General features: G+C 38.9%; 1 long non-coding RNA gene across 1 annotated transcript in view; it reads left to right on the forward strand.

Moving 5' to 3' along the window:
- The first annotated feature begins 1,114 nt into the window (after positions 1–1,114).
- Positions 1,115–26,226, forward strand: part of LOC118145490 (uncharacterized) — a 58,994-nt gene continuing 33,882 nt past the window's right edge. Inside the window, exon 1 of the long non-coding RNA XR_004730626.3 lies at positions 1,115–1,264. This is a non-coding gene — a long non-coding RNA (uncharacterized LOC118145490). The remainder of the gene's footprint in view (positions 1,265–26,226) is intronic.

Below are 26,226 nucleotides of genomic sequence, written 5' to 3' on the forward strand. Positions count from 1 at the left end.
GGAAATTTTCCTTCAGCCGAATTCACTCCTTTCACAAAGATGATCAACAAGGTTTTGTCATTTGGTTTGTTTTTTGGTAAAGGGAGAGGGAAGTACAAGAGAACCCCACCAAATATGAAAATCAAAGCCAGAGTGAAGCTATGGACTGTAAGGAACGAGGCAAGGTGAAGGGTAGCAGAGAAGTTAAAGAATATCCAGCTTTAGAACCAAGCAGGCTGAGCCTGAATCCTCGCTCTGCACTACCTCTCCCCGGGTCCGTGGGGGGCTCTGTTTTTTCAGCCATAAAATGAAGATAGCATAGTATCTTCTTTTCTCCAGTGTTGTGAAGACAAGATACTATGTATCCAGCATCAAGTGAAGTGCCTAGAACATGTTACCCATTCATTTAGCAACTGTTTGAATTTTCAATTAGCCACTTACTAATTGCTGGGTAATATGTCTGTCCTTTCTGAGCTTCAATTTCTTTTTTGAAAAACAGAAAAAATAAAATGTCTACTTGAATGGTTGTCAAAGAACTGGAAAGCGACCAACATTATACCTAGCACTTAGAAGGTACTTCATAAAGAGCTATTATTTAAGTGATCATACACTTTAAGGAAATTTAATATGTCTTCATCAGGAAACATTTTAGAATGGGCTGTTTAAAATCTTCTGCTCAACAAGAAGCTGTTCAAGAGAAGAAACTGTGTCTCTTTTCATCTTTACACTCCCAGTGCCTGATACATTAGACTCAGCAAAGTATTATTTGGGAGAACTTAGATGAAATCCCTAGCCCATTCCTTAATCTTGACTTTGTGGGTCAGCTTTGCCAAATTTTCAGCCAGTCAAGAATCACTCTTGAAAATAGTGTTTCTTAAGCTCCTGTATAACTGTGATGGTTAATTTTACATGTCAACTAGACTGTGCAACAGGGTTCCCAGATTAAGCATTATTTTCTAGGTATGTTTGTGAGAGTGTCTCTGGCTAAGATTAGCATATGAATTGGGAGACTCAGTAAAATAGATTGTCCTCCCTGGTGTGGCTATTTATCCAATCCATTGAAGGCCTGAATAGAACAAAAAGGGCAAAGAAAAAGGAATTCACCCCTTTTGCTTCCTGTCTGCCTGTTTAAGCTAGGTCATTGGTCTTCTCCTGCCCATGGACTGGGATGTGATAGGTCCCTCCCAGTTCTCAGGTCTTCTGGCTCAGACTGGAATTATACCACTGACTACACTGACTATCCTGCAGTTTACAGATGGCAGATTATGGGACTTCTCAGCCTCAGGTGAGCAAATTCCTCATAATAAATCCGTGTGTGTGTGTGTGTGTGTGTGTGTGTGTACTCCAAATGCGATTAGAGATAAGGTGGTTTCATCTTGCAATATATTGACAAGGAAAAACCCCAGACCCTTCATTAAGCTCACAGTGTACCCTCTGCCTGCAGCTTCCTCCTGCCTCCCTTTTTCCATCCTGTAGCTGCTCCTTCCTTCATACTTCAACCTCAAAAGATTCTTTCCTGGTCATTCTATGAGCTCATGCATGCTCACTGTCCTCAGAACTTACAAAATCATGGAATGACAAAGTCGTATGAGTATTTTAAAGGTCATCTAAAGGAAACCACCCATCAGAGATACAATAATGCTCTCTACAAACACTCCTTCTGAGTGTTCATACAGACTGGCTTGGACACAATGCATGATAAGAAATTCACCCCTCTATTAGGCCCTCCAATTTTTCATTGGTTAGCTCTGTTAGAAACTTACATTTAACCCAGACCTATCTCTCTGTGCCTTCTACCCCGTTCTTGTTTGTACCTTTGCCTTTTGCAGGTTCACAGCATGAGCTGACTCTCCTTTCAGTATCACAAATCTTAAACTTACCTTATTGTGCATGTATATCCTATCCCCACAACCATATTAAAAGCCTCTAACAATCAGTCTCCATGTTTCATGTCCTTGTGCCCAATAGGTGCTTAATAAATACATACTTAATAAATGCTGGAAACACTTCTTTGCTATGTTGGCTATTTTCTCTTGGTCTAGACTCATCCCAGTGGGGTGCCCGTAAACAATTTCTTCCTCTGTTCAGGTGCTTAACAGCCGACTCACGTAATGCTGAGTAAATGGAAAGAGAAAAGGAAGGAGGAAGACACATTTTTTAAAATTCCATCTTCAGGTGCACCAGGAGGCAATTTTCTTTTGCAGGCACATTATTTGCAACCCTGACAGTCACACATCAAAGTAAGGAACGATCTAAGTGCTGTCCATTCCCTCCCCATATGCATGGGAGATCACACTATGTCCTGGGGAGCTATGAACAAATGGAAAGAAGTAGAATATATCCCTAATTGCTGTTTGCTTGGATTATTCTGAAAGTGGTCAGAGGGCTTTCCACTTTGCTGAGCACTTTATACAATACATTTGAATTTTCACTGAATATTTAAATGTTTGGTTCATATTCAAGTGTTTGACAGCTGGTTGAGTTTTTTTTAAACCACGGAAGATAAAGGGCCCCACACTTCCTGTAGAGTATTGAAGAAATTGTTTGACTAATAGTGCCTAGGCAAAGAAATGCAAAACTGGTCAGATTTTAAAATATTCCAATTTTTTTAAATAAGAAGGATAAGCATTTTGTTTGTTTTGCATGAGGGTTGGGGAAGTAATGTGATTGGAGACTGTATTCATTAAAATTATGCAAATAATAGACATCTGATTATATCACTTTGGAAGAGAATATTAAAAGGCAGTTTTCCTTTTGTCTCAGTTTGAATCAAAGCCCCAGAGTTAAGAAAAAAAGATGCCAGCTACAGCCACACTATAAATCAAGGCTCTAGGTAGGCAAAGAATGGAATCCAAAATAAGTCTTGCAAATCTTAATCCAGTAAGCTCAGTCAGCCAATTGAGGAGTGATTAGGAAACCATCAGTGAATTCTGGGGCATTTCCAAGTGCAGGGAAGCTTCAGGAGAAATACTTGGAGAGCTTGGAACTTGTGAGAATACAAAGATGGTAAACTGAAACATGCCTAAAAACAAAATCCAAAAACAAGAGTCTTGCCAGCCTAATGGCTTAGTGAATAGTGCAGCTGTTTTGGAAAGAACTGCACTCTTGAAGTTTGGTGACAGAAGTTTGGCAACACCCTCACAGACACACCCAGGACACACACCCCACAGACACACACCTTCTCCTGCAGTTTGCCTGATGCCTCCTCCAACCCTAAGCCTCCTTCAAAGGGGTTTCATCCAAAATGACCACTTGAGGTATGTATTAGTCAGGGTTCTCTAGAGGGACAAAACTAATTGGATAGATACATATATAATGGGAGAGTTTATTAAGTATTAATTCACAGAATCGAAAGGTCCCACAACAGGCCATCTGCAAGCTGACAGGCAGGAGAGCCAGTCCAAGTCCCAAAACTGAAGAACTTGGAGTCCGATGTTCAAGGGCAGGAAGCATCTAGCACAGAATAAAGATGTAGGCTGGAAGCCAAGGCCAGTCTAGTCTTTTCACATTTCTTTTCTGCCTGTTTTATATTCTAGCCATGCTGGCAGCTGATTAGATGATGCCCTTTCAGACTAAGGGTGGGTCTGCCCTTCCCAGCCCACTGACTCAGATGTTAATCTTTTTTGGCAACACCCTCACAGACACACCCATGATCAACACTTTGCATCCTTCAATCCAATCAAGTTGACACTCAGTATTAAAGCAGAAAAGGGCTAACCATGAACTGGTGGAAGTCAGTGTTTGAGAACAAGGGTTGATCATCAGTGCCCAGCCACAGCAGCACTGCAGTCAAAAAGGAAACTGGAGGTGCATCAGAGAAACCTTTCAGAAGAAGAACAGCGGCATCCTTTCCCTGCCTCTGACCCTGGAGGAGCCAAACATAGCACATTTAGTGGGTAAGGGAGAGGAGAAAAGCAATATGAAGAAGTAGATGACCATGCTCCTTCCTTAATGTAAGTTCAAAGACCATCTCGGGTCTGGGCTAAGGGAAGAAAAGAATTTCATAATCAGATGAAAACATGAAGTTGACATTAGACTGAACTAGACATTTATAGCATAAAAAAGAGATAGACAATTCATTTATATCTAAGATGGATGAGAAGGGTGATGCTACCTAGCCAAATCTCATTTGGAATCTTGAAAAAAATGACTCAATGGAGCAAGTTTAACAGAAGCTGGTGAGAAAGAAAAATTGCTTTATGCCTGTAACCACCGCCAAGTTCAACTGGGAAAATGTGTTAGCTACAAGTGTCTTGCTTTAAAAAATAAATAAATAGGCCAGGTGCAGTGGCTCACGCCTGTAATCCCAGCACTTTGGGAGGCTGAGGTGGGTGGATCACGAGGTCAAGAGATCAAGACCATCCTGGTCAACATGGTAAAACCCCATCTCTACTAAAACTACAAAATTAGCTGGGCATGGTGGTGTGTTCCTGTAGTCCCAGCTACTTGGGAGACTGAGCAGGAGAATTGCTTGAACCCAGGAGGCGGAGGTTGCAGTGAGCCAAGATCATGCCGTTGCACTCCAGCCTGGGTAACAAGAGCAAAACTCCATCTCAAAAAATAAATAAATAAAATAACTACAAGACTGCTTTTAAGATAAAACCCCAAATCTTCATGTGGTATATGTTTGTATATCTGGTCCCTGCCAATCTTTTGAACTCCCTATCATACTACCCCCACTTCCCACCCACTCAGTAACTCCAGCCACATAGATTTCTGGAAGCTTCTAAAAATATAAGCTGCTTATTACCTCAGGCACATATTTTTCTCTTTGCCTTTGAATTGCTTGTGTCTTCTCATCCTCATGTGGCTAATTCCTCCTTATTCTTGGAGTGCTTTGGTTGTAAGCAACAGAAACTAGCAGAAAGCAAATTCACTGGAAGGGTAGAAGGTAGCTCACACAATCAAAGACTAAAGAAACAATTCCTTTAAAACACAGCTGGAAGACAACAAAAGGTAAGGGAACCCAAGGAATGAAGATGGAAGGAAATGATGGGCAGGCTCTTCCAGAAGGTGAATCATCCTCAGCTGTTTTTGTTTTGCTTGTTCACAGAAGAGTCAGTGTTAGGCTGGGACACATGCCTGACTAGGAGAGGGCTGAGTAGTTGGATACAATGCGGGAGTAAAAATTCCTTCCAAGAAAATCAGGACACAATTATGACAATAATGGTAGGCAGGCAAAACAACTGAAATCCACTCCACTTAAGAACTACTTTAAATGTTTCTTCCTTTGCCAGTTAATAGCCAGCAACCCTTGGGCAGATTGCTTACAGTATCTCTGCCTCAGTTGTCATCTCAACAGTAAAAATACCCACTTCAAAGGATAGCTATGAGGATTAAATTAGTAAAAATACACATAACCCATTGAGCACAACCATTGTACATAGAAAGTATTATCTTTTGTTATCTTTTTGGAAAATTTTCTATGATCACCTTGCCAGGTCACTCTGTTATAGTGTCTTATCCCATCTTACGTTTCTCCTTTGAGCACTTCACATAAGTGAACTTCAGAATCATTTGTATGTAAATATACAGAATCATTATGCATGTATTCGTATAATTTTTGTTTATGTATACCTCATTGGCTCTATAAGGGAAGAGGAAATATTCATCTTTTCCAACTTGTACATATTCCCAATGCATAGTGCATAGCAGAGTACAGTAGACTGATAACGGCCCCCAAAGATATCCAGGTCCTAATCCCTGCAACCTGGGAACATTATCTTAAATAATAAAAAGGACTTTGAAAGAATGATTAAGTTGAAGATTTTTCAATAGGGAGATTATCCTGGATTGTCTGAGTGGGCCCTACATGTAATCACGAATGTCTTTATAAGAAGGAAGTAGAGAGAGATTTCATTACAGAAGAAGAGAAGGCAATGTGATGTCAAAAGCAAGAAGTTGGAATGATGTGAGAAAGGAATCACAAGCCAAGGAACGCAGGCAGCTTCCAGTAGCTAGAAAAAGACAAGGAAGCCAATTCTCCCCTAGAGCCTCCAAGGAGGAACCAAGCCTGCTGGCAGCTTGAGGTTAGCCTAGTTAAACTGATTCTGAACTTCTGACCTCCAGAACTATGCAGGAATAAATTTGTGTTGCTTTAACCTGATAAGCTTGTAGCAATTTATTACAACAGCCATAAGAAACAAATACACAGGCATGTAAGAAATACTTGCTGAATAAATATGAGACTTTTAAAAATGGCAAAAAGAGGCCAAGCACAGTGGCTTATGCCTATAATCCCAGCACTTTGAGAGGACAAGTCAGGCAGATAGCTGAGTTCAGGAGTTTGAGACCAGACTGGGAAATATGTGAAAACCCTGTCTCTACCAAAAAAGGAGACATTGACCACACCTGCAGAAGCCTGGCCTACAGACCCTGACTCAACAAAGGATGAATGAATGCATTCTCACACCATTACAGTGATACAAGTGGGCTAGGGATGGCCACTGGCTGCTTTCAGAGGGTGAAATGCAACCAATCGACCAAGACTCCCTGTCTATTCACACTTTTATTCTGTAGATTTTACAACAGAGGTTCTAAGTTAACACATTTGTGGATCATTAACAGGGTTAAGAGAATGGTTTTATGACTGATAAAAGCTTTAGGTTCTGGGGCCCAGAGTAAACACTATTAACAGGTAATTCCCTTTTGATCTCCCCTCTGGGAGGACCACCAGCACAAAGTTTACATGAGTAAACACTGAGAGACAAAGGCATGTGGGGTAAACAGACTTAAACTGGGAAACCTCTGATCGTCCCTATCTTTTCCCTAACTTAATGGACCGGCGGCCGCTTTCAGCCTGCCTCAGTAAAGCCTTTCAGCCTTCCAAAAGGTTTCAGACTAATCTATAACTTCCCCTAATATTTTCCATAATATTTTGCTGCTACCCCAAGTAAAGCTCATCAAAAATACAAAAAATTATCTGGGCATGGTGGTGTGTACCTGTGGTTCCAGCTACTCGAAAAGCTGAGGTGGGAGGAATGCTTATGGCTGGAATGTGGAGGTTATAGTGAGCTGATACTGCACAAACCTGGGCAACAGAGTGAGATCCCATCTCAAAAAAAATAAAGTAAAGAAATAGCAAAAAGAGTAGAAATCAAAACCAGCATGGAAGCTGAAGTATGAGAACTCTTCATGACATACATAACTCTCACCAATTTATTTTGGGTCCACACCTCTGATATTTCATAATAGGTAGATCAGTTAAGTACTGTGCATCCCTGAGTTTGTCAAAGTTCTTAGTTGCAAGCTGAAGGATTTACCACTGGCTGATTTAAGCAAGAAAAAGGAATTTATTGAAAATATTGTGGACATTTCAGACTCACCAGGATGACTGAAGTACTAGTTTCAAGCCCAGCCACGTTCTTTGTGCATTGCAACATAACAGCCCTGTAGAAGTCATGCAGTCAGAAGCAACGTCCTAAACATGCTGCACAATTGGTCTCAGGAAGACACTACTGGCACTACAGCAAACACAGCATTGCATCACAAGCCCAGCTGGCACTCAATACTGGCTGCCACCATCATCACTGCAGTTTCCAATTTTTCCGCAGCACTGCAGCTGGAGAGTTCCTTAAGAGTCCTAAACTACAAGGATGTCTAGGAAAGGAAGAACTGGACATCTTTAGTGTTTGTAATAGGAGGCATCTCAAGCCCCTAACAAGATGCAAAATAAGGGTGGGGAGATTCCCCATCTAAAAAAAAAAAAACAGTTCAGGTGATGAGGAACCATAATGGAAAGATAAATACATGCTACCATTCCATATCCAAAGCTTACAGCAAATTTATTTTCAAGCATCAGACTTTAACATGAATTCACAAAATTACAATGTATAGTCACGTATCTAACGATCTTCTGTGTCCAATCACTTTTAAATTCAAATTAAAGCCAGTAAAAGAATATGAAAGCTATTGAAGTTAAATATGTCCTCTTCAATCTCTACATTGAACTAAAACATGTTGAGGAATTTTTAATCATGAGTTTCCTTACTCAGACTGCCAAATGACATGATCGACAAAGAAAAACCTGGTTTTATTCTCCATCACATCCTGTTAGATTGAATTAAAGCCATATTAACTAACTGTCAGAATGGTAAAAGATAATCTTATTTAGAAGCAATTAAATAACTAGAGTTTGGGGAGATATTAGATGTCACTACAATAAAGGAAGTATGGAAATCCTAGACTTTGGACTATCGAAGTCTGCTACTTTAAAATAGCCATTCAACTAATATTTTGCCTTTTTCCATATCAGGCAATATGCTAATCACTGAGATTTTTTTTTCATGCTTAAGAAGGAATTCCTGAAGGAATGTGTGTTCTACAGATGGTTGAAAGAATAGAGACATGTAAAAAGTGATGATAATAATGATGATACAGCAGGTGCCCTAACAGATGTGTTATGGGTAGAATTGCAACCCCTGCACCCCCGCCACTGCCACTAAGATTCATATGCTGAAATTCTAACTCCTGGTACTTCAGAATGTAACCTTATTTGGAAGTAGGGCCATTGCAGATGTCACTAATTAAATTAAAATGAGATCTTACTGAAATAGGGTTGGCCCCTAATCCAGTTGACAGCCATCCTTATAAAAAGAATGTTATGTGAAGAGACAGGTATGCACATGGGAAGAATGCCATGTGAAGAGACAGTATGCACACGGGAAGAATGCCATGTGAAGAGACAGTATGCACACGGGAAGAATGCCATGTGAAAAAACAGTATGCACACGGGAAGAATGCCATGTGAAGAGACAGTATGCACACGGGAAGAATGCCATGTGAAGAGACAGTATGCACACGGGAAGAATGCCATGTGAAGACACAGTATGCACATGGGAAGAATGCCATGTAAAGAGACAGTATGCACGCGGAAAGAATGCCATGTGAAGAGACAGGTATGCACGCGGGAAGAATGCCATGTGAAGAGACAGGTATGCACACGGGAAGAATGCCATGTGAAGAGACAGGTATGCACACGGGAAGAATGCCATGTGAAGAGACAGTATGCACACGGGAAGAATGCCATGTGAAGAGACAGTATGCACATGAGAAGAACGCCATGTGAAGAGACAGTATGCACACGGGAAGAATGCCATGTGAAGACACAGTATGCACATGGGAAGAATACCATGTGAAGAGACAGTATGCACGCGGAAAGAATGCCATGTGAAGAGACAGGTATGCACACGGGAAGAATGCTATGTGAAGAGACAGGTATGCACACGGGAAGAATGCCATGTGAAGAGACAGTATGCACATGGGAAGAATGTCATGTGAAGAGACAGTATGCACATGGGAAGAATGCCATGTGAAGAGACAGTATGCACACGGGAAGAATGCCATGTGAAGGGACAGTATGCACATGGGAAGAATGCCATGTGAAGAGACAGTATGCACACAGGAAGAATGCCTTTTGAAGGGACAGTATGTACACAGAAAGAATGCCATGTGAAGAGACAGTATGCACATGGAAATAATGCCATGTGAAGGGACGTATGCACACGGGAGGAATGTCATGGGAAGGTTTGAGTTATAAAGCAACAACCCAAGGAAATTCCAGAAGTTAGGACAGAGGCCTAGAACAGATCATCTTTAGAAGGATCATGGCCCTGCCAACACCTGATTTTGGACTGCTAGAACTCTGAGACAATAAATTCCCATTGTTCTAAACCACTCAATGTGTTACACTTGGTGATGGTAGCCTTAGAAAACTTACACAAGATATATGGGTCAAGTGTTCCATGACCACATGACAGGGATGGATTCATTACCACTGAGGATGTGAAGAAAAGTGACCTCAGAAAAGGTGCCATCAGTGGCTTAAATGGAAAAGTGAAAAGGATTTCAACTGACAGTGAAAATATAGGTTAAGTAAGGAGTGTTGTAGTTGTCTGTTCTCACACTGCTTAAAGATACTAGCTGGGACTGGGTACTTAATGAAGGAAAGAGGTTTAATTGATTCACAATTCCACATGTCTTGGGAGGCCTCAGGAAACTTACAATCGTGGTGGAAGGTGGAAGGCAAGAGGAAAGCAAGGCTCATCTTACATGGTGGCAGGCAAGAGAGAAGAGCATGGTGGGGGTGGGGAGAGCTGCCAAACACTTTTAAACCATCAGATCTTGTCAGAACGTCCTCACTATCACAAGAACAGCATTAGGGAAACCATGGCCATGATCCAATCACCTCCCACCAGAACCCTCCCTCGACAATGGGAATTAAAATTAGAGATGAGATTTGGGTGAGGACACAAAACCAAACCATATCAAGTGCCTTTTCTCCTTTCTTAAGGAGCATCTTTTCTCTTTTCACTTCCATAACTCACAGGAGGACATGGGTTGAAAAGCTATTTATTGGGCATTGGGCTCACACTGGGGTGATGAGATCCATACCCTAACTCTCAGCATCACGCAACATATCCAGGTAACACAAATCTGCACACGTACCCCCGAGTATAAAACAAAAGTTGAAATTATTTTTCTAAAAAGACACTCCTTGAGAACAAAATAAATACACAAAAGAATGAAAAGGAATTCCCCAGAGAAAATTTTAGAAAACCAACTTAAGACTAATTATGGATATCATCTATCTACTTATTCTTCTCTGTGACCTAAAAGCCTAATGTTATAGCTCAGGGCCCATAATAATTGATAAACGAATAGATGAATAAATAGCACAGAATCCAAAATATACTTTTAAGTGGGATTGGAATTGACATGAGCAGATATGAAGGCATATTCTATGTACTGAGTATAGAATATCAATAAAGAGCAAAACAAAACTTAAAAATTCACTAGTTCAATTTTCTTGAGGAATAAATTTTTGTAAATAAATACAAATCCCAAGCATTTAAAATCTTGAGGCATAACTCATTCTACCATCATCAACAAATAAGCAGCATTGATATAATAACCACTGAGAAAGGACCGCACAAAATGCAAAATGTTGATTTAGTGCAGCTTTAATAATTACAAATTAGGCATTCTTGCTATGAGACCACAGTCTCACACTAAATCATGAAGAACATTTTTACAATTTGGAAAATTTATAGCTAATGGAGTTGAGTTCCCAAAACACATTCTGTCTAAGTTACAGAGTGCCTTGCACAAATGTCTACAGATGGTCCATTCATTGATTTCACAAATATTTATTGACAGAAGCTCTGTGTTGAGCATTGACCATGACAACAGATAGCTTTCATAAAAATACTTCAAAGTAAGAAAGATAAATGAATTACGAACTAAATGGAAACATTTATGCACTTAGACTACTAGGTAACTACTGAATTCATTTTTAAACATTAGTTCATACCCAAATTAATCTACAAATCCAAAGCACTGCTAATCAAAATCTCACCATTTATTTTTTGTAAAATGGATATGCCAATTCTGAAATTCCCATGCAAGAGTAAAGGGCCAAGTATAGTGAAGATAAGCCTGAAATAAAGTAGGGACAAAAATGGGAGATTGCCTTACTAGATATTAAAATATGTAAAGCCATAATTATTAAGGCATTGCAGTTTTGCTTCGTAAAGAGCCAATACACCAATGGAACAGAATAAAGAAGCCAGAAACAGCTGTATGCATAAGGAAATCTGACATCAAATAAAACTGGTATTTCTAATTCCTGGGAAAAGAATAGATTATTCAATAAATTGTGTTGGAACAATTGGTTTTCCATATAAAATAAATTCTACCTTCCTATCAGATAATACACAATTTTTTTAAGTTCCAGGATGGATGAGAGACCAAAATATAGAAAGCAAAATTTAATAACTATTAAGGGAAAAGCATAGAAAAATATCTTTTTGACTTTGGGGAAGGATTTCTTAGATAACATAAATTTAACCTCACCAAAATCGAAATTTCTGCAAGACCAAAGCCAAAATATACAAAATTAAAAGCCAACCAACAGATTGGAAAGAGATCTTTGCAATATGTTTAACAGGGAGAGAACTGATTATATGAAAAGATGCTGTTAACAAAATCAATACCTGCCTGAGAAAAACAGGTTCAAGAACTGCACACTCCAGATGAGAAACCTGCGCCATCTAGACTAGTCATTCCTTTCAGAACTTACTAAGAGGTGCATTTCAACAGAACTGGCACTACCATCACCCCCAAACCTCTGTTAGGTTGCCTTTTGTTTGTAAAACAGAGACCATGTTCCTCCTTTCTGCTCTCTCTGAGGGAAGGTGTATTAGTCAAGGTTCTCTAGATGGACAGAACTAATAGGGTAGATATGTATGTAAAGGGAGGTTTATTAAGTAGTGTTAACTCACATGATCACAAAGGCCATTGGCAAGCTGAGGAGCAAGGAAGCCAGTGTGAGTCCCAAAGTTGAAAAACTTGGAGTCTGGTGTTTGAGGGCAGGAAGCATCCAGCATGGGAAAAAGATGTAGGCTGTGAGGCTAAGCTAGTGTAGCCTTTTCACATGTTTTTCTGCCTGCTTTGTATCCTGGCTGTGCTGGCAGCTGATTAGAGATGGTGCCCACCCAGATTGAGGGTGGGTCTGCCTTCCCCAGCCCACTGACTCAAATGTTAGTCTCCTTTGACAACACCCTCACAGGCACACTCAGGATCAATACTTTGCATCCTTCAATCCAATCAAGTTGACACTCAGTATTAACCATCACAGAAGGGAAGGAGGAGTTATTGTTCTCTCAAAACCTAGGGAGTAAGGACACATGACAGTGATTAGTAAAGTTAAAAGATGCCTGCAAGAAGATCATCTTGATATTTTAATTCCTGGTATGATATTTACTTGGCCACTAAACTTACCAAGCTGTTTTGTTACAGTCTTCAAGTGGGAAAAGAAAGAACTGAGAGAGAGGGGCATGATGGGAGACAGTAGGGCAAAGAGAAGGCCAGGATTCCTGCAACTCCATCTTGAGTTCAGATTTCCCAGAGGACTCAGTCTTGATGGTGACAGTTATATCATGAGGCAAAGAGGCATGTGCCTTAAAGAAATGTTCTGTAATGGTAGCTGCCAACGAAGAGTCAGTGGAAGGTGTATCCAATCATGCACTGGGCACCCAATGCCTTCTAAATCCACCTGGGAGTAAGGTCAACACCAGCTCAACCCTCTGGAGCTATTCCTTGCCCTCTGGAGCCCATATACATCAAGCTCAAATGCCATTTAGAGCCCAACCAGAAAAAGCTAAACCTCAGCACCTCAGAAGCAGGAAACAGGGCAGAATCTCCGTCATTAATCATGCCTGCCTGCCCCAACATCCCACAGTGTGTGAGATTAGACAATGTCTTGCACAGGCACACCACTCCAAATTCCTAGAGCTGCAAGTCTCATCTATTTAGAAGCAAAACACGGGAAAATTTTTAATCAAATAGGAGATTTCTACTTTAAAATACATGGAGATAAATCTCAGAAAGTACAACGAGTCTGTTCTAATAATGGAGTGTGGCTAAAAAGTAATGAAGATGCCAAGATACTGTCCCAATGAAAAAGGATTTTTCAATACAGTACAATTGGTAGCAGTTAACAGAAAAAGTAAAACCATTTGGGTTTATATCTCGATGAGCTGAAATTCCTCACTAAAACACTAGTACTTAGTGTCCATGATATATAAAAAATATTTATAATTAATACCAAAAAAAAAAACCTACAAAAAATGGGTGCTTTAATTACCTAAATTTAGTTGCTCCAAGCAATTATCATTTCTTTACTTTTGATTCTGCAGTTTTGGCAGAGCCCAGTTGGGACAGCTTGTGTGTGCCCCATGTGACATTTGCTGTAGCTGAAATGTCCAAGGTGGCTTCTTCACTCATATGTCTGGCACTTCAACTAGGTTGGCTGGAACAGCAGGGAGGCTGGAAGGGTGTCCCTCTCTTTCTCTCTCTTCTCATAGCCTCTCCACATGGCTAGCTTGTGCTTCCTCACAGCATGGCAGTCTCAGAGTACTTGGATCTCTTACATAGAAACTGGCTTCCTCTAAAGAGTGAAAGTAGAGCTTGCCTTGCTTTCTTAGGCCCAGACTGGCACAGTGTCAATTCTGCCACATTCTATTAGTTATTCTAGAGAAATGTGTCCACATTGTGCCAAGACACAAAGATGTTCATCACATTATTTTTTGTAATATCAAAACAAACATTTGGAAACAACCCAAATGTCTATCAGTGTTTAGATACATAAAATGTGTTAAATGTTTATAATGCAGCAAAAGAAAATGATCAAACTGGATCATGATTTATCAGTATGAAAAATCTAAAATAATGTTGAGTGGGAAAAGATAGTTGAAAAATCACACACTGTAAAACAAACTATGTAATTTTTAAAAATACAAGCTAGGACTACATTCTTTTGTGTATATATATTGTGAAAGTATTAAATCCCACCCAAATCAAGATAGTGGATGCCTCCAGGAAGGGAAGTAGAGGCATTCTGAGAAATGGACAAAGTAGAATTCAACTTTATTTATAATGTTAAAATTATTTTATATTTTCAAGATGATGTGAATATGATAAAATGTTATTATTTATCGATAGCTCTTTCCTGTATTTGTCTCTGAAGTTTTCTGAACTTTAAATCCTCTTCAAAATTAAATTTTAAAAAGTATAAGAGTTCACTTGTCTTACAATTGCTAATCTAGCGAGGGGCTCAAGAAAGTTTAGTTTGGAAATTGTCAACATCTATGAAGGGTCTGAGATGTTTACCCTACCCGTAAGTTAATCTGACAGACTGCCACAATCTCATGCATGCCAACAGAAGGTGTGTGACTTGTGGGTCAGAAGCAAAAGACTTTCTTATCCAATGGCAACAGCAGTGGCCAGGGTGTCAGCACCTGTGTCAGTTTCCCAATATCCAGTTCCCACAGGGCAATACAAAGAGGGTTGTATTATGGCAGAGGAACACTGAGTTTAGGGAACCTAAATCTTTTCTAATTGGTGGTAAGACTCTTTGGTCTATGCTCTGGACACTATCTTCCAAGGCCATTAGCCAATCTGCCCATTGCTCTAGAGGGAGACACCATATCTGTCTTCCAAGGCTGGTTGCAATAAAAGCATCCTTAGAAATATAGTTCAAGACAAAGGCAGTCAATGCTTTGCTCATAAAGCCTTCAGACATTCAAGGGACCAATGGAGAATTGTAACCTAACAGAAATGTTTCAATATGTGAAGATACACCCTGCTCTAATAGCAATATCACAGGACTAATTATTATTCCCATGAAATGTCTTATCCCTTACCTAAGTCTGAATAGAAATACATAACTTGTATACAACTTATATCTTGTATAAGTTGAACCATTTTAATAATTAGTGCATGATATTGCTATTACAGTGTTAAAGACTCACATTTAAAGTTTTTACATTTAACATAGTACTCTGCTTACTCTAACTATAAACCTCTATGAGCTAAAACCATAAAATCAGAAGAATGAAATTTTAATACAAGCCAGATCAGTAAGATACTAATGAGCTGGCTTATAACAAAATAATACAACAGCATTGTACCTCAAGTGCAATGGTTTTTTAAAACATTAAGTGTCATTTTTAAAATTTTATCAGGAAAGAAAAAAACAACCACATAAGACCAGAATATTTAAAGGTATTCTATCTCATAAATACACTATACTATAAACAAGGTTCCATGGCATAAAATAAAATGAGCTATAGATATGCTTTAGAATTAACTTCAGTACACACTGTGATGCATAACAGCCACTGAGATCTTTAAACAACTCATAATGTATGTTTTACTTCTCTATGTTAATAAGAATAAATTCAAATTAGCATACAAAGATTTTTAAAGGCCTGCTTGAAATTCCGAGAAAGCCAACCTGAATTTTGACATAAGGATTATCATAACGGATACTCATGTAAAACTTTCATTCAGTCTATAAAACACATAAAGCACATCTTACATGCAAAATATTAAAATGCTAATTCTTAAACAACTTAGAAGCAAAATATCATTTGGACATATACTATGTCCCTGTCTAACTACTAAGGGCTTCTTAGTACACAGTGGGCAGTCATAAAGTCTGATTATTGTCATGCCCCAGCTCAGGACAGGAGGTTCGGTCAGTGGAGTAGAGAAAGAGAGAAATCACAAGCTTTTTTTTCATCTTCTTCTTTTATTTCTTTTTTTAATTTCTACTTTTATTTTAGATACAGGGGGTACATGCACAAGTGTGCTACATGGTTATACTGTAGCCAGGCAGTGAGCATAGTACCCAATAGGTAGTTTTTCTTTTTTTGTTGTTTTTTTGTTTTGTTTCTGAGACAGAGTCTTGCTCTGTCACCCAGGCTGGAGTGCAGTGTTGTGATCTTGGCTCATTGCAACCTCTGCCTCTCAGTTTCAAGCGATTCTCCTGCCTCAGCCTCCTGAGTACCTGGAACTACAGGCGCATGCCCCCACACCTGTCTATTTGTGTGTGTGTTTTTAGTAGAGATGGGGTTCCACCATGTTAGCCAGGATGGTCTTGATCTCTTGACCTTGTGATCTGCCTGCCTTGGATTCCCAAAGTGCTGGGATTATAGGTGTGAGCCACCACACCCAGCCTCCCCATAGGTAGTTTTTCAACCACTCCCTACTCCTTTCCTTCTACTAGTGCCAAGTATCTATTATTCCCATGTTTATGTCCATGTGTGTTCAATGTTTAGCTCCCACTTAGAAGTGAGAACATACAGTATTTGATTTTCTATTCCTGCATTAATTTACTTAGGATTATAGCCCCCAGCTCTATCCATGTTGCTGCAAAGGACATGATTCATTTTTTTTTTTCATGTCTGCGTGTCCATGATGTACATGTAACACATTTTCCCCTGGTTGGTTTTTCATGTGGTTTTGTTGTTGTTGCTGCTATTGTTGTTGTCATTGTCTTTTTGAACTTTTTTAATTTCAGGGGTACATGTGCAGATTTGTTCTATAGGTAACTTGCATGTCACAGGAGTTTGGTGTACAGATTATTTCATCACCCAGGTAATAAGCATAGCACCAATTGATAGTTTTTCATCCTCACCCTCCTCTAGCCCTCCACCCTCAAGTAGGCCCCAGGGTCTGTTGTTCCCGTCTTTGTGTCCATATGTACCCAGTGTTTAGCTCCCACTGATAAGTGAGAATATGTGGCATTCAGTTTTCTGTTCCTGCATTAGTTCACTTAGGATCATGGCCCCTAGTATGATCTCGTTCTTTTTATGACAGTGTAGTGTTCTATGGTGTATATGTGGCACATTTTCTTTTATCCAGTCTATTGTTGTTGGGCATTTAGGTTGATTCCATGTCTTTATCATTGTGAATAGTGCTGCAGTGAACATATGTGTGCATGTATCCTTACTGTAGAACAATTTCTATTCCTTTGAATATATATCCAATAAAGAGATTTCTGGATCAAGTAGTAGTAATTCTGTTTTAAGTTAAAAGAACACATTTTGAAGTCCAGCTTTTCTAGATTTAAATTCCAGCCCCACTCCTTTATAGCTCTATGACCCTGAACAAGTCACAACTTATATAAGCATCGGTTTCCTCACCTGAAAAATGAAGAGGATAATATCTAAATTTTATTTGAAATGGCTAGCACTACACCTGGTGTGTAATAGGCCTCAATATTAGTTCTTTAAGTTCTGAAATATGTCTACTTCATATTTAATCATCCTAATAAGTAATAGAAAGAGTACAGATCAGTGTGGCATTGAATTTCAGTCTATTACATGCCAGTAATATTACCCCATGGTTGTAGTTTAATCAAAGAAAGACATGGTTGATTGAATCTTGTAGAAAAAAAATAACAAAATGAAATGTGGTATCCCTTACCTAACTCTGAAGAGAAATGCCTATCTTGTGTAAGTAGAACCATTCTATCAAACAAATAGAAAGAAAACATGTTGCAATACATTTTCTGTAAAAAGTAAAAACAAACCAGGACATGGCTTTGCTAAAAGGAAGAACTCCAGGCCAAAAGTTAACACAGGGGAGTTTGAGTTCCACTTATTCTCCTAACTATCTGTGTAGTCATAGAAAAATCACATACTTTCTGCCCTTTGGCCTTGATTTACCTGCCAAAGGGAATTTTATTTATTCCAATATTTATAGAGATTGTTGTGTCTGGCTTAGATTTTTTTTTAAAGAAAGTCAGGCACAATCCGTGCTTGTAACTGACACTATCAGTTTCCTGTCCTATAGCCATTGTGCCTTCTGCCCCAAAGTCTTCCTAGATTAAAAAAAAAAAAAAAAACATTGTTTTGTTCAGGCTTCAATGTGCCCAGCTCCAAAAGGTAAGTCATGATTGCTGTAAAACAGGCATGACAATTTCATTCCCCTTTGCCAAATAGTCTCTTGTTCAGTCTCCTTTGCAACTCTAAATGGCTACATGGCTCAGCTCTGGTTAATAAGGCATAAGGGAACATCTAATAGACTTCTGGAACAAATTTCCTTCACTAATGAAAGGAGATCCTTTTCCCACATAATATCCTGCTTGCTGCTTGGGATACTAGGGACACAGTGCCTGGAACTCTGGTAGCCAACTTGTGACCATGAAATTACAAACACAAGGAAGGTGAATCAAGCCCCCAAGGGTGATGGAAAAGTCTTGGTCTTTAATAGTATCATTGAGCCATTGACTATTACCCCAGATCATTTTACTGCGTAATGCATATGTCATTATGAGTTAAGCTACTGTTACTTGATGTGTTGCATATCGTAATGACAATCACAGCAAACTTTTTTTTCCAAGATAGAGTTTTGCTCTGTTGCCCAGGGTGTTGTGCAGTGCTGCCATCAAAGCTCAATGTAACCTCCGTCCCCCAGGTTCAAGCGATTCTCCTGCTTCAGCCTCCCGAGTAGCTGGGATTATAGGTGGCCTGCCACTGCATCCAGCTAATTTATGTATTTTTAGTAGAGATGGGTTTTGCCATGTTGGCCAAGCTAGTCATGAACTCCTGACCTCAGGTGATCCACCTGCCTCAGCTTGTCAAAGTGCTAGGATTATAGGTGTGAGCCACTGAGCCAGGTTGCAGCAAATTTTATTGACTATTTCCATTGGCCTAGGCCTTATTCTATGGTCTCTGTATCTATCAATTCATTTAAACTTCTGAACAATCCCATGTGGTCACAGAGGCAGTAAAATTTGCAGATAGTAAAGTAGCTGGTATTTGAATCCAAGCAGTCTTTTTTTTTTTTTTTTGAGATGGACTTTCGCTGTTGTTACCCAGACTGGAGTACAATGGCACGATCTCAGCTTACCGCAACCTCCGCCTCCTGGATTCAGGCAATTCTCCTGCCTCAGCCTCCCGAATAGCTGAGACTACAGGCGTGCACCACCATACCCAGCTAATTTTTGTATTTTTAATAGAGACAGGGTTTCACCTTGTTGACCAGGATTGTCTCAAGCTCTTGACCTCGTGATCCACCCGCCTCAGCCTCCCAAAGTGCTTGGATTATAGGCGTGAGCCACCGTGCCCGGCCGAATCCAAGCAGTCTTATGCAAGAATCTATAGGCTCAATCACCACACTGTAACACATTTTGCAAAGCTGTTAAAAATTATTTGTTTCATTTATTTAAAATAAAACAGAATAAGAATAAGAATTAACTTCTGATTGTAAGAATATTCAAGTCCTTTAAGGGATAGTTAATATCAGGGTACCATAGACCCATTGTGTGCTGATAAAATTATTCTGGATAAAATGTAAAGGATGAGTCATTCTGCCTTTTATCAAGAAAGAAAGAATCCACATTCCAGGTACTTTATGAGGGAGAAATTAACTACAAGAGAACTAAATTAATGAGTATAAACCATGTGCCTTGTTCTCCCATGCAATTATCTGTGCAAAGTTTGTATCCTGTTGTAAAAGTCACTAACTTCTGGGGCCATCATACAGAGCTGCACAAACTGTGCACTACACAGCCATGAGGGACACCCCTGGAGTTGTGCAGTGTGGCGGCCCTGCTGACATTGCTGTTGTGCACTCTTGCTTTCTTCCCATAGTCCTCATACCTTACTGATACTTTTAAAATAATTGAAGTGGTTGGCCAAGCGACTTGGAAGCATGATAAAAGCTGAACATATCATACACAATCTATGGACATGCACACACACACACGTGCACATGCAGACACACACACACACAGGTCCACATGACCACAATGACACATTGATTGTATCAAGGCATTTTCCCACTTCCTAATGGAAACTCAGTCGATCTATATAAGAAATGGACCAAAGTCTGTCTTTAGTGACACTACCATCTGAATTCAGTCCCAAGCAGAATCATTGGCTTTAACTGGATTCTCAAGATTATTCTAGTTTCTTAGTCAGGAGAAGTTTAGAAAGCTTCTCAGGAATATAATCACACAAGTTAGTAAGAGCTTTGAATCAGTCTTTAGCCAATAAATGTGGTAGCTCAATTGCCAAGTATTTTATTATTTTATTAAATGTTTTCTCTGTAACAGGTATTGTGCTGAGTACTTTACCTTTGCTATTTCATTAAATCTTTTCTACATAAGTAACATGTGCAAATTATACAAATGGAAAATTTGAAGTTCAAATAAGCTAGCAAGTTGCAGCATATACTATTGGTTCATGTATCCAATAGTATACTACTTCAGAAGATCGAGTATGATCCTCATCCCGAGCTTTTAGATCTTTTTTAGTCTAAGTTAGTTATAATAATCTTGTTTTCCTAGTGTGATTGATTTAGAAATGGACATGTTAGCCTATTCTGGTCAATGAAAAGTGAGAAGTGTGCCATAGCATTTTTGGAAAAGTTTTACCACTCTTACAGAAGAGCTCTACAAAAAATTAGTCTCTCTTCTTTTCCTGGAGACTTTCTTGCCTGGATGTGGTACATAGAACTGCTGCTGCCATCTTTCTGCCAACTTGAATATTAAACCAACTGGCCAAAAAAAGGGAAAGGATACCAAAAGAATCACAAAGAGATAGAGCGCTGGCATATTAGACATAGGAAATACTTATTTTCAGTATTTCTTGATTTGTGAGAAAATAAACATTCTTATCCTTAAATGTAACCGGAGTTGATTTTTCTATTGAGTGTGTTTTCATTAAGTGTTTGACAAAATAAGGGGTAAACCTGGGATTTAAACACAGGTCTGTCTATTGCCAGTGCTGGAGGCCTTAACCATAACACACTTCCTGTGAGTGCTGAATGCCTCTGTATGGATAAAGCATAGGCACAGTATTGCCTCATATCCATCCCAACATACACACAGACACACACACACACACACACACACACACCCCTTTGTCCAAGTCTGTGAAACTCAGCTTTGACTTATTTACCCCATGCAGCACTCATCTTACTAACTACTTGAGCTTATTCAGAAATTTGCCTATTTGGTGGAAACAGAACATTGGTCTAGCTTTTGATAACCAAGCCCAATTCAAGATTCAAGCCCCATCTAAACTCAGTCAATGGAAAGGCTATTTCGTAGAACCATCACCACCAATACTGCCACCAAGGACTGAAAAAAAAAATTACAAATGTACTTGCATTGTTAAACATGTGTAGATGACATTTAGCATGTATCTGCTACCATTGTTAAAGAACCTGATACTCCCTACTTTGTTTCAACCTGCATGATCCAGAGCTTTTGCTCAAATCAAAGGTTTTCCTCCATTACTATATGCTTTCTTTAGAGAGCCCAAATATCAGATCTTAGAGTTTCTGTCATTTGAAACAATGTTAGGAAAATCAATACCAAAAAAAAAACCCTTATATTTATAATTTTGCCATCAAGATCACCAACTTCCTTCTGGAACATTAAGACAGTATCCACTGCTATTCAAAGAAGGAAAAAAATAATATTAATTGTTTATCTATGCCAGCTTCTGTTCAAAAACGTATTATATTATCTCATATTATACTAAAAATAACCCTATGATATAAGAATTTCTGTTTCCTCAATTGAAAAATGAACAAATGAAAGTAAGTTTATAATTGCCTTTAGGCAATATAGCTAGTAAAATATAGAGCCAGAATTAGAAACCTCTGCAACAGAAAAGGCCATCCACAGGTACTCTGTACTATCCCGGCATGCTTTTCTAATTAAATGAATACACTTATTGGATCTTAGCTTCAGCCTTTGATGTAATTTTTGCCCTGCCAGACATATTGCCCAGTGCATTGGTGAGGGGGAAGCATAAAAAGAAATTAGATATGACTATTGTAAAAGATTTAATAATAGTCATGACTGCAGAGAAAGAAGTAATCTGAGTCATTTTCTACCTTATAAGAAAGTGTGGGTCAGGAAATTGCTAAGGTTAAACTAAGTCTAGGGCTCATAATAATTCAGCACCATGGGCAGCGAAAGAGGGGCAATAAAACTGAAATATGAGACAGACAAGAGATAAAAAGAGAAGAAAGAAAATGCTTAACTCCCAGGTTCCTCCAAAGGAATTTCAAACTGTCCAGGGTTTTATTCACCCTTTCATTCAGGGCTATTTATCTTCCTTATGCCATCCAAACTCCTTCCTGCAGAAAAGCCATTCTCCCTCATACCTGACATTGCAAATTACTTCCTCTAAGAGGCCCAAACCAGTTTGTTTAACTTCTACAGTGGCTTTACTGGCACAGATGTCAACCATTTCTCTAAGAATTATTTTGAGAAGCCTGCAGTGAGGGATAATTGCTGTCTTCTGTATTCCAGTAGAGGTCAAGCAGCACCTAAGATCAAGAAGAATGTGGTACTAGATTCATCTGCATGACAGCATACAAGCAATAATTATTTTCATTTTACTAATACCACCGAGAGTATTTCAAACCTGCAAAGTGGAGATTCTGATAAAATGCCAATTGTGACTCTACATTCTCCATTAAACTATAGAAACAGCCCCAGAGTGATTGTCAGGCCTGAGGAAGGGGCATTGGGAACAAAAATGGAGTAAGATGGGAGTATATTGTGATGACAGGCAGTGATGGGGGATGCCGAGAAATCTACATTGAAGACAAAGATGAAAATTTCTGGAATAGAAGAGTGTATCATATGAAGTCACTAAGTGATTTGTAAGAACATTCAACCTATTGTCAAGCCAAGCTTCACATTTACAATAATATACCTAGACCAGTCGTAAAGAGTTCCTCTAGTGCTCACATGCCACCAGATCCCCAATTCCACTCTGACCAGATCCACTGAGTGACCTTCACTGGATCATCCTGCCCTGTGCTCATACTATTCTTTCAAAAAGTAAACATTAATGGGCAAAGATGTCACAACTTTCATATTCCTAACAAGCTTCTGAAAAACTACAAATCAAAGTTCCATATTTAAAAAAAAAAACAGGGATAAAGGTATGTTTGTATTATGGTAGGAAAAGAAAAATACTATTATATTCTTTTCTAAGGAAAAGTTTTCCTCTGTCTGAGAAAGTTGCTCTCCTCAATGGAATAGAAATGTATGCTTAAAGCATTGCAGAGAACACCTAAGCCCCTGATCATCCAAACCAGCCACAGATGTAGTTATCCATAGGGTGACAGATATGAGATGACACACATGCTTATGCCCAGAGTTAAATTCCAGACTGATTTATGAATGTTGGGAGAGCCTAAATTCAACAGATTGAACTAAAAGAGTAATTTCCCATAGTGTTGTACTAACTGGCATTACTGAAAGACATTCAAAAATAAACTAAGTTCAGAAAATTGAAACAGTACAGTCAGGATGGCTAAAGGTGACCCCAAGAAACCAAAGGGCAAGATGTTTGCTTATGCCTTCTTTGTTCAGATGTGCAGAGAAGAGAAACCCAGAGGTCCCTGTCAATTTTGCAGAATTTTCCAAGAAATGCTCTGAGAGGTGGAAGACAATTTCTGGGAAAGAGAAATCTAAATTTGATGAAATGGCAAAGGCGAATTATGGACCAGCTAAGACAGGCAAGAAGAAGAAGGATCCTAATGCCCCCAAAAGACCACTGTCTGGATTCTTCCTTTTCTGTTCAGAATTCCACCCCAAGATCAAATCCACAACCCCTGGCATCTCTATTGGAGACATGGCAAAAAAAGCTGGGTGAGAAGTGGAATAACCTAAATGACAGCAAAAAGCAGCAGAGTTGAAGGAGAAGTATGACTCTAAGTTGAAAGGAAAGTTTGATGGTGCAAAGGGTTCTGCTAAAGTTTCCCAGAAAAAATTGGAAGAGGAAGATGAAGAAGATGAGGAGGAATAAGAGGAGGAGGAGGAAGAGAAACTGTTTATCTGTCAAAAAACAAGTTCAGAAAATCCTGGAACATTTTTTTACTGAAGCACTTCTCAAGAGACCTTAACCTGTTCACATGCTTTGTGAATTTCCAAGAGTGGTCATATATTATACAGAATTTCCAGTGTCCTTGCTACCATGAGGTTTATAAGGGCAAATTTCTGTTTTCCAGCCTAGTTTCATGGGAGGTTAGCATACATGATCCAAAAAGAATATTGCGATCTTGAAGCTTGCAATGTTTTCTGAACTTAACCACAGATGTAATAACGAGATGATAACAGATATCTTAACTGTCAAAACAGAAACACAAGACAAGGGAGCCGAGTCCTTTAATACCTATAATTTCTGTGACTGATAATGTTTGTTGGTGTGTCAAGTGGAGATAGTATAATATTTGAAGAGAAGATGATTTAACTGAGAGAACAGCCTCAAAGACTGTGACCGTAATGTGAAATTTTATGAGGTTGACTAAAAAATACAAGCAATTATGGCCCTTCATATGGATAAGGAATTGTAATTCTTTTTTTATAAAACTCACTAGAATAAAGACCTCTTCATAAAGACACTGCTGCGTGCAGTCCAATTATCAGAGGTTATTATTGATCATTAAGTTACTTTTTGCAAATTATTCCTTTCTGGAGGCTGATTAAAAAACAATCATGTCTTAAGGTCCTACTTTTCTTTCTAAAAGTCTTAAAATTATACTTCAAAATTGAAGTTACAAAGTTATAACTCTGGCTGACACAGTACCCTATGTGAATGGCCAACACTGCAGCAATTTAGTATCATTATTATCAGAAAATAACTGTATTCAAATATTCATATTCAAATTACTTATTTTTATAAAATTAATAATGAAATCAGCCTGGGCATGGTGGCTCATGCCTGTAATCCCAGCACTTTGGGAGGTCGAGGCAGGTGGATCACCTGAGGTCGGGAGCTCAAGACAAGCCTGACCAACACAGAAAAACCCCGTCTCTACTAAAAAAAGAAAAAAGAAAAAAAATACAAAATTAGCCAGGTGTGGTGGCACATGCCTGTAATCCCAGTTACTCAGGAGGCTGAAGTAGAAGAATTGCTTGAACCCAGGAGGCAGAAGTTGCAGTGAGCCAAGATCGTGCCATTGAACTCTAGCTTGAGCAACAAAAGCGAAACTCCATCTCAAAAAAAAAAATCAATAATGAAATCAAACAGTACATATCTATGCATACCATTCCTATAAATATTCATCTGTTACACATACACACTAGTAGCACAAGAAGAGAGAATTAAATTTTTCCCTAAAAGCCAATTTGAAATAAGTCATGCAACAGACACAAATTTTCTATTAATCCAAAATAAACATTAAATTATTCAATGATAATTTCTCATAGAAATGGATCAGTCCTAACTTAGCTTCCTTCTAATGCCCCTTCTCTCTACTACACTGAAATTTCTCTAGAAGAGATGGTAATTCTGCCACAATTTGCCAAAGAAATTTTGAACACTTGAGCACTTTGTTAATAAAATAACACAGTAAGGCATCTAATGCCTTCAGGCCTAGAATAGACTTTGGGAACAGCCCATGATCTCATTCCAATTAAGTCCAAGATGAGCTGGTTAGGGGGCAGAAAATGAGTCAATGGAGCCTGAGGCCTCTGCCCTTATGAACCTCATGGTAGCAAAGACATATGGATCTCATCACTTTTCACTTTGCAAACATAATTAGTGGCTGACATTAATTTCTTCTTGTTGGAAAGAAACATTGAGATTCATTTTTGTTTTAAAAACAGTTATGCTTCCCTGGATATTAAGTCTTTTGTCTAGTCTAAAAGCAGCCAAAATGCAGAATTTTACAGTCATACTCTCCATCATTTCTGCATACCTATTCTCTAAATCTGAAATTGTAACCTACTCTGGGAGGCCACTCTTAATTCCCAACAGCTTGGTTACTACACATTGCACCTGCTGTTTAGCAGCACATAGTAGAGTGCCTATGACATACAAAGTACTCAATATGTACTTGTGAAATGAAGGACAACACCAGAATTAGGGGTAGTTTTTTTTTTCTGCTAAAAACAAACAAACAAAAAACAGGATACATGTG

This window comes from Callithrix jacchus, chromosome 10 (genome assembly GCF_049354715.1).
Source record: "Callithrix jacchus isolate 240 chromosome 10, calJac240_pri, whole genome shotgun sequence".
NCBI lineage: Eukaryota > Metazoa > Chordata > Mammalia > Primates > Cebidae > Callithrix > Callithrix jacchus.